Source organism: Prinia subflava, chromosome 4 (assembly GCF_021018805.1).
Source record: "Prinia subflava isolate CZ2003 ecotype Zambia chromosome 4, Cam_Psub_1.2, whole genome shotgun sequence".
In the NCBI taxonomy this organism is placed as follows: Eukaryota; Metazoa; Chordata; class Aves; order Passeriformes; family Cisticolidae; genus Prinia; species Prinia subflava.
This window is the reverse complement of record NC_086250.1, coordinates 27713653-27727953: the sequence shown is the minus strand read 5'-3', so window position 1 is coordinate 27727953 and position 14301 is coordinate 27713653. Positions and strand designations below refer to the sequence as shown.

Here is a 14301-nt window from a genome sequence, read left to right as displayed (position 1 = left end):
GTTTTTGGACGCTGAGCTCAAAACCAGCTCCTGAGCAGTGTTCCAGGACATTGTAAACAGGGAGGGAGGTATGCTACATCCTATTGGAAGAAAAAATAGTGTGATGTGGTTTTCTGGGGTTTTCTTCTCTCAAAACTGTGAAGCTTTTAATTAACTAATGGTTTTGACCATGTCTGATCATGAGGTAAATTGAAGTGTAGAGCCTGTTCGAGAACTAGTTCAGCTGCAAAATGAAGGGTGATTTATTATGAGTTCAAAAGGAAATGATATTTTTGGGGAAAAAAATTGGGATCTTTCAAGTCAAGCTTTTATGTGAGCCTAAGTGTATTCAGCAGGTTGGCTGTTCTGGTGGGTTTATCCCTGAAATGTCTTAAGACAGAAAGTGTTTTAAGAGAGTGTCTTTGTGTCTTTGTCACAAAGCAATTCCAAATGTATAATTTTGAATGAGGATGTCATCTGTATTGTGGAAAACACCCTTTTTACCTTGTATTTTTCAGGACTTGTTGACAGAGCAGCAAATTTACCACAAATCACCTTTGTCTCACCTTGCACTTCCCTGCCACAGATGCTGGGGTCTTGCTGAGCCATTGCCAACCCCTGGCAGAGATGCTGTTCTGAGCAGGAGGAATGCAGTGAACCTCTTCCCATGTCCTGGGGAGCCAAATGCCAAGTGTGGCAAAACCCTCTGGAGGGATAATACAGGTGTGTGAAAAATGTTGGAAACATGAATCCATATTGATTTTATATTAATGTTTGACATGCAGAGTGGGAATAATATTCCAGTGGCAGTTCCTCTCAAGACATGCACCCTTGTAAAAAATAAATGTCAGTGTCTGTATGTGTACAGTTTTCTGATTCACATAGATAATTTGAAGATTTTGAAATTTAAGTTGTCCACTTCTCTTTCTTAGCAGACAAAAATTAATTAGTGTGTCCTGAAATAATTATTTAGAAAATATTGTCAGGATTTTTTTTTCTGCTCCTTTTGCTCTTCTTCGGAGACTTTGAGCAACACTAAATGTTTAGATTCACTAACAAAGATAAATACTGACTTCTGATCCATCCTGCTTTTCTTCTTTTCTCTGCTGCACCTTCCTGTATCTCCCTCAGCCTTTCTGATGACTTCTTAGTCCTGTTTCAGATAGTCGGTATCAGAGAGCACAGAGATAGAATAATCATTCTAAGCATAAATATATTCTGATAAATCACAAATCAGTCATTGGTAAAAGTCAAATTTTGATAAAAAATGAGTCAATTTCTGAAAAACATAAGGCAGGCCTCATAAGAAACTCTGGTGTTTTTCTTGAATATGCTAGTTTCTAGGCTATTAGAATTATGTTCGGGTGCAATGTGAAGCCCTTGCAATTTGATTGTCAGTGCAAGTGCACACTTCGTAGCTGTAGAGTGAAATCCGCTAGTCCTTTAGTCAAATAATGTGCACAAAAAAGGGGAAAGATTTACACACTCTATACTGTCAGAGGACAAAGGCTGATGGTATGGGAATGTCCTGAAATTTGCACAGAGAGGTTACGTTCTCCTCTGCTGAGAATGACATATGTAAACATCATGGTAGAGGACATTATCCAGTGACACATGGAGAAAATCGTCAAATCCACTTATTTTATTGCCTGAGAAATAATTTGAATAGTGCGAAAGAATTTGATTATCTCTATTCTGAACCTGAATGCAAGACTGAAAAAGTCCAGGGTGTGAGTTTTCCATGGTGACTGAAATCAACCAGATTGGTGGGACTTGTGCACACAGCTGGTACCTTCTGGGATCAGGACTTGATTCTTACTGAAAATTTTCTGGAGTTGTCTGTCTCTTTCTGTGGTCTTTAATTTCCTATAGACAGGGAAAAATTAAAATGAGTAAGTTATCATGTCAGTAGGCTTTAGGAAAGGAAACATTTTCACTAAACCAAATCTGTTCTTGGAAGAAATTACTTTCCTTTGGTCGAAGAAAGGATGGTACCCTCACTTCCAGTTTCCCCTGTGACTTAAGAAAACAAACAGAAAAATCACCATGGTGAGCTGGGGTGTTTGCCTATTTTAACATTTCAGGAGTTACTTAGTTAACCACTTTAAAGTAGTAAGAAACTGTAGATACCATATTAGCTGCTCAAAAAAGATCTTAGAAAAAACAGAAACACTGATTTATTCACTTAAGCTTAAACAGGAGTTACCAGGTGGTCTCTTTCCCAAGGTTTGGGCAGATAATATATTCAAGGCTTACAGAATAAAGAAACATAAGCCTCAAGCATCTCTTCTCCTCATATTCTTTTGAATTACTGTGCAGTAATTTATGTAAGTGGCTTCTGTTGCTCCCTTAATGACTACATAATTTTCTTGCTGTGTTTCATCACATGGGATCATGCAATGACTACACAGTTACTTCAGTGATATCAGTACTGGACTAGATAATCTTAGATTTCTAGACTGAAATATCTCCACAGAACATGAAAAAAGGGGAAAAATATTATGCTTTTCATGCCTGAGCAAATATAAGAGTGATGAGAAGCTAGATTATTAAGATTAAGTCAGTGGAGAGGTATTGCTAGAAATTGTGATAGCTTTCCATATTCTAGTTTTCAAATGATACCCCAATACGTTCAGAAAAATACTGAATAAAAATATGACTTTTGATCATTCTCAATGCTGTTATATTTAAAATATTTTCATTTTTTCCCTGGTAAGTGGTCAATTTTAGAAAAAATATATTATTCAGCATAAGTTTTTGTGCAGGATTTTGAGTGGATATTATGCTCAAAGTACTGGGTTTTTACTTACTGGCAATATACTTAAGTGTAAATGGCGTACCAAGTTAATTGAACAATATTTTCTTAATACTTACCCTTTTGATCACATAAGTTTTTTTCAACAAGATAGAAAATGTTTTTCAACTTTCAGTTAGATAAAAAAGACTTATACAAATATTGCTTAGTAACACCTTTTTATTCTACTGGTTTCTAAGAAAAGAAAATTAGGACTATTTAATGTCTCTCTTCACCAAGGAAAACAATACTGAGAATAGGATAAACTGTTTAAGTGGAGTGGAAAATGCTTCTCTGTTCTTAGGAGATGCCAATACCTTCTGTTACATCATATCAACAAATTTCTCTTATATTGTGGAGCACAGTTCCCTTATAGATTCCGGTCCAGAAAATGATTTTGAGATGCAGTTTGAGCAGTAAGCCTGTGATAGTTCATTATGTTCTGAATTTCCATTGCTCATTCCTATTGTGCAGGTAATGACTTTGGGGGCAGAGAGTGAAATGAAATTCCCCAGTGAGTAGATAAACACTCATTTATTACTGCTTCTCCGGGTGCCAAATTATAGGCTAGTTGATAGTGAGAACCTCTATCAGTTTTTAGCCTTTGACTCCAGACGACTGAGGTAATCACGTGACTCATATCACCTCCAAAGAAAAAGCTCCTCTTACGAAAGAGGGGTTGAAAGACTGTTGCTGCATTATTAATAAAAAACAGAGGCAACACAGAATCCCTGATGTCTCAGGATGAGGAGGTGAGACTTTGAATTGTCCCACAGGAAATGGTTTTATTTTATTTATTTTTCCCAGCAAGTTTTGCATTGCCTTTGTTGCCACAGGCAGCTGTAATGCTTTCATGTATAGAGTACAAAATGCAAATAGCAACTCTACAGTTGATAAGTGGTTGGAAATGCCACAGAATGGCAAACCTGCTTGGAATGTGTTATCTCATATATACATTTCTATTTTGTAGTACATCTGCTCAGGGTTCCTGGGTAACCTTGGCGAGCAAGGGCACTCTGCTAAAGTCACAATGATGGTGATATGGGATGGTAAAATACCTGGAGCAAGCATCAAGATAGAGTCCTATTGCTTTAGTTAGAAAAAAAATCACTCCTCCTAATCACACAGACATTGAATTGTTGAAGGGTGTATAGTTGGAGGCTTGGTGTTTCATTAATGATGGACAACGTAATTCAATAATGTAGTTTAAAATGAACATTTAGTATGGACTCACCTATGGTTAATTTGTAAAAACTTCACTTTTATTTTGATGATTTAGGTTCAGTGCTCCAGGAGCCCTGCCTTGGGAACACTCTCTAACCAGTTTAGCTGATAATGTTTGATGAGAGCCAGGGGAGCAATGACACCTAATCCATAGGAGATTTAAGGAGCAAGAGATTCCCTCCGATCTAGACCATTCCTATTGCTTATAGCTCACTGTCATTTTCATTTCTTCCAAAAGGAGCTAGTTATCTTCATAAGATAATGAACTTCCTTATATTTCTTATTTAATGGATTTAACTTTCTTCACGTATATGAACACATGATGTTTAGTTTTGGGCCCTCTGATTTTGCACAGCAACTTGCAATGGGTGTACGTGAAATATCTGTCAACCTAATAAGTACCTACCTAATGAAATAACACTCTTTAGTAACAACGTGCCTTGGCTAGGTAATATGATGAAGCAAGGGCAAGTCACACCACAAAACAGAGTGCAAAATTTAAATTAATGAGGTCTGGGTTTGGGGCTTTTTTAGTGAAATTGATTTTACGTTAGCCATATGTTTCTCTTTATTGACCATTCAACAGTTTTATTAGTAAAAAATGCTGAGGTACCATTTTAGTTGAAGAACTCAGCAAGCTCTAACTTCAGTAGGCTGTTACCATTTGTGTTTGTTGGCAATAGAAAGGACAGTGCTGTGGAAGTTAACAGTATGTTTGTAGCTCCTTACCATACTTTAGTTGATCTCCGACTTCCATGCAAGTCCAAAGAAAATCAATCAGATGGTCAGCATGCTAGAAAACTTTCCCCAAATCCACAGTTTAAAAGAATTAGTCAATTGAAGAAAAGATTTTGGATTGAGATTCAGATACATGTGATGTTGTTGCAAAGAGGAAAGTACTAAACTGTGCTTTTGGCTATGGGGAACAGAAGAAGAATAATAATATTTTCACATTCTAGTGGGGAAGATTTAAGTTGGACATTGGGGAAACCATTGTAAGTGTAAAATTAGTGAAGCACAGCAGCTGACAGATTAGAGATGCTGCAGCATCCCTGTTGGAGATTCTGGGAGTGAGGCAGGCAAACTTCGGTCAGAGGCAGGTTAGCGAATCCTTGTTGTGAGCAGAGGCAAATATGGCTTGTGGCATCCCCAGCCACCTGTCTATGTCAGCTCTGTGTTTATACTGTGCTTGGGAGGCATTGAGATTAAAAACTTTGAATTGCAGTGACTTTTTTACCCTGATCTGTTTAATGATTGTATCTCTTACTTTGCTCTTGTTAGGGTACAAGATACAACCTAAATACACTTTTGACCAGCAAGTTTCCACAGCTTTCTTTTCTCAAGAAGGGTATTGAAAGAAAATGCAGCATGTCTGTTTAATACTGTGCTAGGCCTGATTTTGTGTTATTTGGCAGTATTCTTTGTTCCTGTGTTGTGAATGAAATATTTTTCTAATAATTTGAAACAAAATTTGCATATTGTCATTACATTCCAAAATTAAATTCCAGAAATTTATGGGTTAACTTCTATTTTTATTTAAAGATTTGTAGAAATTAATTAAATTTGAGTTTGTAAAATGCCCTTCTGGTTTTTTTTTTAATACCATAGCATAAATAAAGTCCCTTTTATTCTAAATCTATGTAGCATTGCATCATTTCCCACAATTAAAGCTTCTGTTTTCTAAAGAAGGTGTATTTACAGTAAAATCCTATGGTAATCAAAGTAATAAAATGTGTCTTGTCACAGGTGATGAAGACATTGTTTTCTAGAATGGATGGTAAAGTTCATTGGAGCATTAAAAAGGGTATTCTTGGTTTCTCATATGTAGATACAGCCTAAGCACTTGAATAACCAGCAGAGTCATTACAATGTCTGCCTGTAAGAATACTGGTGTTGGTGGTGAGAAAACAGAAGTATATTTTGCTCATCACTGTCTTTTTTCCTTATTTTTCCTTAGTATCTGACCTTTCTTGCCTTAATATTAATTTGCTTGACCCGTAGTTTGCCTTTCCATTTCTTCTTTTTTGTTTCAGTTCAAGAGCTGGAATAGGAAAACTGTATGGGAGCCCCACTGATATATTTCATTTGAATGGTAATAGAATTTAACTCACTGATATTATACAGTCCTAATTAATTTATTTACAGCATTGGGGATTAGAAAAGCACTTTCTAACAAAAACCAAGCCATTGTTTTCCATACAATTGCTTTTTCCATTGTGCTCTTAGATTTGGAAAAAGAGCAGTGCAAAGTTCCATTAACATTTTTAATTAGAAAAAAATTTAATTGTGATCTTAGACTTCACAAAGATCTGTGGTCTTTCTGAGTGCTAAAAAAGTGGCACATATAGCTTCTGCATCTCTTAAATCTCTTCTTTGAAAAGCACAATTAAAAGTGTATTTTTGCTGCTACTGTCACCACACTTTAGTTCCATGACAATTTTAAAGGAGAAATTTTCTTTGAGTCCAACATGATGGGGCTGATGTGCTGCATGTGAGAGAGAATATATTCTAGTGGGCTTTTAATAGATTTAAAAAAACCCCACTGTTTGTCTTACAGAAACAAGTAAAGGGCCTCCTGTGACACATAAGATTTTGTAAGCACACTGAACTGGCAATCAGCTAATCTCTAGTGTCAGAACAATATCAGTAATTGGATCCCCTATGAAACAACAGGAGTCAGTGGTGGGTGGATTGTTTCTTTGCAGTGCAGTGCAGGCAGCTGAGTGCTCTATGCTCAGCTGCGAGGTTGTGGGAGCATGATTGCCACAGTACCAGGAGAATTGAGACAGGTTTTTAATTACTGCTTTATTGAATTATTTGGTATTATTTCTTGCAAGTGCGCAATGAAGCACCATGTGAGAATACTAATTTCTACTAGGTTAATCATGTGTAGTAGTACTTCTGCTGCATGGATGTAGCCTACTTTTGTCTTTTAGTCTTATAGTAATCATGAGAAATACCACTTTTACAGTTGTATACTTAATGTAGGTAAATTTTGAGTCAGAAATAATATTGTTAATAGACTTGTGATATTATGATTGAAAGTCACAGGAGAGATTTCGGCTTTTCAAGGTACCACAATGGGACTGCCTTGTTGTTCAAGAATAAACAAACAAACAAATGTATAAGGGAGAAGTATAAAATAATCTTATTTCTATTTAATTTATTGTTTGTAATAAGTAGGCCTGTTTTGACTCAACTAATTATCAGAAACACCTGTTCTCCTGTGAGTATTTTCACCAAGAGCAATAACTCCTACAAGACAGATGTACTGATATTTTGAAAGAGTGGTTTAAATATGTATGTATATGGTTTTTTGCATCTATTTGATGTTAAAATTAATTTTAGAGACAGCCATGATGTAAGATGCTCTTTTTCTTTTACTGCCTTAGTCCATACTTCTGTGAAATGGTATAGCATATTTTCTGAGCCATTTAGGCCCCTAAAAGGCCAACTTTTTAATCACCAAAGTACCAAATAAAGCCAAGTATTTGAAACTCTATAAAAACATTTTCTATCATGTTATGTGCTTAGCATTACTTGAACAACACCTCCAAGCTTCTGAAGTTGTTTTTTTTCCCCAGCTTTGACATAATTTTCCTTCACCTATCACCTGCAAATATTATTGATGCTTGAAAGAGTCAAAATACTTGGAAACTGTTTTACTATCTTATTCAAAACTGGGAGGAACTCAAAGTCAGTCCCTATTTAAATTATATCTATTGAGTAGAATTGGAAATGGAGAATATTACTATGGAGAATAGGCAATATATAGGCAGAATACATAGAGGAAGCATTTTAAAAAGGGTTTTATTTATAAGTGATGTTTGTATGTTGTAAGTTTTACTCTATTTTTATAACAGCTTCAGAAATGAACATAATTTCATTGTTTATCATCCATCCACAGTGACACTTTAATGATGACTTTGCAAATCAGAACTAGGCAAATACAGGGAGAACAGTGTTGTGTCTTCTCAGCCTGTGTCATTACTATCTGACTTACATCAGTAAACTGTAGTTTCATGCAGTTAAAGCAGGACTGTAACTGGCTTTGTAAAGAGCCAAGTAAAGAGATCAAGGAAGGATATTTTAAGTCCAGTAAGTTTTAATAACCTTTCAAAGAAAGACAAATTTTGATCTGATTTGACATAGAAAAGGAGAGAGTTTTTTCTCTTTGAAATTAATTGCTCCTCTTCCAAGAACAGTTTCATGGAAATTAGTTCCTTAAATGAAAGTACTGTAGGTAAGCCCAAATTAGTTTTGTCTTTTCTGCCTTCGGTGGTTAAATAAAAAAAAAAAATCAGGTGTATTTGCCTCAATCTTTTATTTTGCCTGAATGAATGCTACACATAGAAGTCAAGTCTCCTCTTGCAGAGCCCTTAAATAGCTGATCATGTCTTTACCCTACTTCACTGGGGTTCTGTCTCTGGAGCATTGATTCAAAGGGGGATTTGGGCTTTTCCTTGTCCTTTCCAAAACTTCTACTGTGGTAGACACACACATACTATTAGGTTTTGAGGTATTTTTTTAAAATTGCTTCCTCTTGCTATAATTTTCCCAACCTTTAAATGTTTTTCTCTCCTATTGTAGTTTTCTGTAAGAAGGCATATTGTGCCTGGTTGTGCTGCAGCCACTTTTCCCATTTAAAAGTATGCTTTTTCAGCTTACTTTGGCAGATCAAGCAAAGTGATAAGATTGCTATGTAGGAGAGTTAGACAAATGTATCAGTGCTGTCCTTGGCATTGATACTTTTCCAAATACTTTGTTTTCTTAGTTGTCTTTTTCATATTCCACATAATGTCAGCATTACACATTCAGGGTCTTAATCAGATTCCAACGTTGCAGTTATCTTCTCTTTTTATGTGGTTTTGGTTTTTTTCGTAGGGTTTTTTCCCCAACAGCATAAAAAACGATCATTTCCTTGTCTAATTTTCTTTGTGAGAAATGCCATTTAGGTTTTACTTTACTTTGACCAATTACACATTTTTGCACCTGCTGTTTCTGTGGCTGGGTGTGCAATGAGGCAGCTTCCTGGTTCTCAGTGCTGGATTGCTTGACAGGCTGTGTTGACTAATTGGTCTCTGCCATTTTCTGTGTCTTTATCTCCTTTCCCTTGCTCCTCCAGTTGGAGCAGAGCACAGTCTCACTGAGAACAGCCCACAGGAAAGCATTCTCCTTGAGCTTCTGACAGCCAGCTCGTCTTTGGTGCTGCTATTAGCAAAACAAAAGCAAAAGTCCTTGTGTGGGCTTCCTGCAAGCAGTGAGGACTCAAACTGTGAATTAAACCTCTCTCCCCTGCTTTGCAGCTAGGAGAGAAACATATCCACGATGTCTGAGGCACAGATCAGGCGGCTTTTTCAGAACACCAAAGAGACAGTCAAGTTTGATACAATGTTTGTTTCGTCCGTTCAGGAGAAGTAATCATAGCATGTCACTTTAGTAAGGTAATAGATTTAAGAACTAAATCACAAGGTAGGTATAATGTAAGTGCAGCACTCCATTCCCACACACTATATATAAACTTTGAGCATCTTTCTGCTCTTTAAATTGAATAAGCCCATATGAAAATGAATAGCTTCACCAGTGTTCAGACAAGGGAAGGAAGTTAATGCTTAAAGTGGTTTAATATTGTATTTACCTTCTTCACTATAATTTTAATTCAATTTGAAAATTATAGAAAAGATTTCTATTCATTGCATTTCATGACATCATTTGAACAACACTTACTGTTAAATTGATCACATCATAGAGCAGAACTGTCAACTTTTTAATGTGTATTTTGAGTTGGGAATTTAAACATAACGTTTTTGATGTGTTCATGCTTGAAGTTCTACTTTTAAAAAGTGTACTGAACAGAATACAGGAATTTACAGCTACAGCATCTAACCTGTCTTGATTCCACCCAATCAAAATGCCCTGTAAGTATAACATGATTGTGTTTGAAAAATTTTAGCACTGAGGTTTTGCACATATTTTCTTTTGTTTTAAGAAGATATATGGTTCAAAGTTAAAGCTTTTGGGACATCTTTATTGTGTATTTCCCTGTTTACCCTGGGAAATACACAATAAAGCTCTTTGTTTTGCTTATTTTTTTCTTTGGTCTGTGGTTCTGGACTAACAGTCTATTAAAAACCTATGTATGTATACTTTATTTCTGATATAGAGACAGCCTTAATTCCATGGCAAGGTATTTTGATCATTTTGGGATGAGATTGCTCTTTGTTATGACATATTCCTAATGAACTGAAGTACCATGATTAAATCTTGTGAACTATGACTTTCCATGTTAGGTTAACTTAAACTTTAATTTGCAGTAGGATAACATTAATAATATCCCAAACATCACTGTTGGAGTGACACAGTTGTCCAAGTGTATCTTGTATGTGTATGCATACCTATACATAAAAATAATTCCCAAAGTATTTTGAATTTCCCAAAGTAGATTGAAGTTCACTGGTAACTTGGTTTAATTTCAGCTTTTTCAACCTAAATATTTAGGTTGAAAAATTTTTAAAGTGTGACAATTGAATCTTAATTGTGGTCACTCAGGATTAAATCTAATCCTGACTGCTAGATCCCTTAGCCATTTTAAAACATTTTAATTACTAATTATACCTGCACAAAACTATTTTTAAAATAAATTCCAATCTGCAATTCAAGGATATGGTGTACTTTTCACATATTTCAGTTGCTTAAATGGCTTATAACAGCCATTTATGTTAGCGTAGGAAAACATATAACTACACAGAGGCGATCATATGCGGTTTTTTATTCTAGCGCGCGGGACACCGGGGTGATAATACACCCAAATCTGATGTCCGAAGCATACAGAGTCGATTCGTGATTTTTATAGTTTAAATTATACACATGTTAACTAACCCCCACCCCTAGATACTGATTATCCTATTCTTTAGTTACTATCTTAAATCATACCTACGCTTCTACCTTGATCTACACTTGATTTGGTTAAAACAATAGCATGGAGCTGTTTACCGAAGCTGACGCTTGTTCCCAGCTAGCTGCGTCAAGTTCCAGTTGTACGTTCTCTACTTTCCTCTCCCTACACATTGCTCAATCTAGAAATTATATTTTTTAACCCTCCACCAACATTTCTCCCTTTGAAAGTATTTTTACTCTAATATACTAAGTGTAAATGCTTTCACTTAATACAGTCTATTAGGCTTCAGAGTTCATACTGGATGTTCATCTTCAAATCCTCTGTTGTCATAGGCTTTGTCCGGGATGTTGTTGCGGATTGAAGGTGCTGGGTTCCGTGCTAATGCTTTCATTATGGTCTTGTTCTAAGATGCCTTTTTCTGTATCTCTCTCTTCAGGATTCTGTAAACTAACTAAATTACTAAAAATATAATCAGTAAAATTATCAGATTTTCAAGGATAGACTTTATCTATGAACTCACATTCTATCTTAATCCTTCAAAGATTTTACTCAACTAGCTAGTAGCTAAATCTTTTTGTTCCTTTTGTGCTTCATGCTCTATTTGTTTTAACTGACTGATGTCATGTTCTACATCTGCAGTTACATTTGGGATGTGGATGCAGCAATGGTCGATTTGTCTCTTTAAATATCTACACACTCCGTGTTCTTTCAAAAGTAACATATCTAAAGCTAAACGATTTTGCAGGGTCATTTTGGTGGTGGCTTGTAATTGCACATTGAGTTCTTTAAATCTCTCTCGTGTGATTCTTGCTAATCTGTCTACTTGACTTGTGAGTCTATATAGCATTTCTCTATTTCGATAATTTGCAATGGGACTAAACAAGGATTCTAGGGCCTACCTAATCTTTACTCTACTAGAGGGTTCTTTCCAAGTGTCATCTGGGTTCTTGTCTTCTGAGACGTCTCGCTTTGCTTTTATTTGCAAGGCTTCACTGCTCCTGTTAAATGGGGATTTCTTCCAAATTGGACATAAAGTGGGAAGGCCCAAGGTGATTTCTCTTACTTCCCTATCTATAGGCAAGTGTGTTGTCCATGTGCCATTACTCATTGCCCATACAAATGGTCCCAGACTTCGAATTGTACTCTTGCTACATCCTACTATAATCTTAGAATCTATTTTGCCTTGTTTGTGTTTAATTTTCCTGCAGGCACAACTAATTCGTAAGGCTATTGCTAATGGTGACCACTGTTTCATTTCTAGATTATCAGAGGTGCAATCATAAATTTTCTTACATACCTACTAACTTACCTTATTTGCCTCTTTCTGACTGCTAGTATCAGTATTTGTCACTGTGGGATCTGTCTCATTTTCAGAGCCTTTCCATTTAATGCACCAGGGTGTGCTTTCTATATATTGGAATTTCTGGAGGATGCTCACAGACTATGCACTGTCCCAAGGTTCTAGTCCTTTCTAATCTTTCTCTTCACATTTCTACACCACAACACTTTCTGTAGCGTTGTCTCTGATCTTTTGATAGCGTAGAAACTAACATTGCTATTTCGTAAGGTCTTGGTCTTTAACCTACCACTCTATGATTTGTCCCAATTTGCCATTACTAAGAATGCACTCTGACTTTCTCATGGGTTGCATATAGGAATCTTCTGTTATCTTCTAGTATTCTCTGACTACTACTCTTGACTCTGGTACTTGTTTACAGTTAATTGTTTTGTTCTCTCTTATTTCAGGTAATTTTGATGTTATTATTCCTCAGCTTACTGGGTCCCCTGCTGCCTTTGGTATTGGCAGACAGGCCGTTATTCTGCTGGTATTATGCATTTTGGCAAAGTCTCTGACCAATCTAATCATTACATTCTCAGCCTGAATTTCATTAGAAATTTCTATTACTTGTGTTTTTGCCTGTATCTCTCTCTTCATTCTAGAATGAAGAGTTGTTAGTTGACCCTTCTGTATCTTATATCTCAAAGTAACAGCAATCTTTACTGGTGACATTAGTATCTATGAAATTAACATTACCCACAGGAAGAGCATGAGCACAGTTACTAATACTATTTGAACAGTTACAGACGTTTCAGCCTCAGCTTTGTTGGTCTAAAAGTTTCTACAGCCTACGACTGGACTCTACGAGGGACTTTCTTCACACGCGTGTAGTGTATCCAGGGTTCTACTCTAGCTACTTTGACTGCTGTAAAGGTGGTTAGCAGTACCTGATGGGGACTAGTCTACTTCTCTTTTAGTGGTTCTTCGTTCTAGGTTTTGATGTATACCTCATCTCCTGGTTCGATATTGTGGACTGGATTCTCCAGGGCCAGTGGTCTGTTCTACACGAGAACACTTCGGAGCCGAGCTAGAGTTTTCCCGAGGGACAGAACATAATTATACACATCTTGTTTCTCTGTGACATGAACATTTGGATTGGGGTTAGGAGATTCATATGGTTTCTCATACAATATTTCATAAGGACTAACTGACATCCTACTCTTAGGCTTTATCCGAACCTTCAGCAATGCGATCGGCAAAGCTTGTGGCCACTGCAGTTTGGCTTCCTGGCATATTTTACTGATCTGCCTTTTCAGTGTCTGGTTCATTCTTTCTACTTGCCTACTTGACTGGGGTCTCCACGGTGTGTGGAGGTCTCAAGATATTCTCAATAACTTGCTTACCTCTTGTACTACCGTGGCTATGAAGTGTGGGCTTCTGTCTGATGATATCTCTAGGGGCACCCCAAACCTGGGAATGATTTCTTGTAATAACCACTTAACTGTTTCCTTTGCTTGGTTTGTGCGACAGGGAAGGGCTTCTGGCCATCTAGAAAACGTGTCAACCCCTACTAACAGGTATTTGTATCTCCGAGTTTTTGGCAGTTCTGCAAAATCTACTTGCCAATAGTCTCCTGGTTCTATTCCTATCCGAATTCTGCCTAACTGTGCCTGTCGTCTAGCTACGGGATTGTTTTTCAGACAGATTTCACATTTAGACATTACTGACTTGGCCATTGTTTGCATCTGTACTGAGATTAGGTATTGTCTTAACTACTTTACCAACGCCTCTGCACCCCAGTGACACTCATTATGTTTTACTTGTAAAATTTCTCTCATTACCAAAGGAGGTACCACTATTTGCCCTTGTGCGGTTACATACTACCCTTCTGCGTTTTTTTGTGCCTTCAGCAGTTGTGCTAGTCTGTCATCTTCGATTGTATAGTTTGGCTTCGGAGGCAAATTAAATTGAGAGATATTAAGTCTTGATGGTATCAATGCCATTGTTTTCTGCACCTCTCGCGCTACCTGACGGGCTGCCCAATTTGCTTTTCGATTTCCTTCACAAATTTTGGAGTTGGCTGATTGATGTGCCTTGCAGTGCATGATTGCTACTTGTTCAGGTTTT

General features: G+C 36.7%; 1 long non-coding RNA gene across 2 annotated transcripts in view; it reads left to right on the top strand.

The window, feature by feature from the left end:
* Nucleotides 1-14301, top strand: part of LOC134550038 (uncharacterized) — an 80923-nt gene that overhangs the window by 19628 nt on the left and 46994 nt on the right. For both annotated transcript variants that reach the window (XR_010080237.1, XR_010080236.1), the window contains exon 2: nt 498-702. This is a non-coding gene — a long non-coding RNA (uncharacterized LOC134550038). The remainder of the gene's footprint in view (nt 1-497; nt 703-14301) is intronic.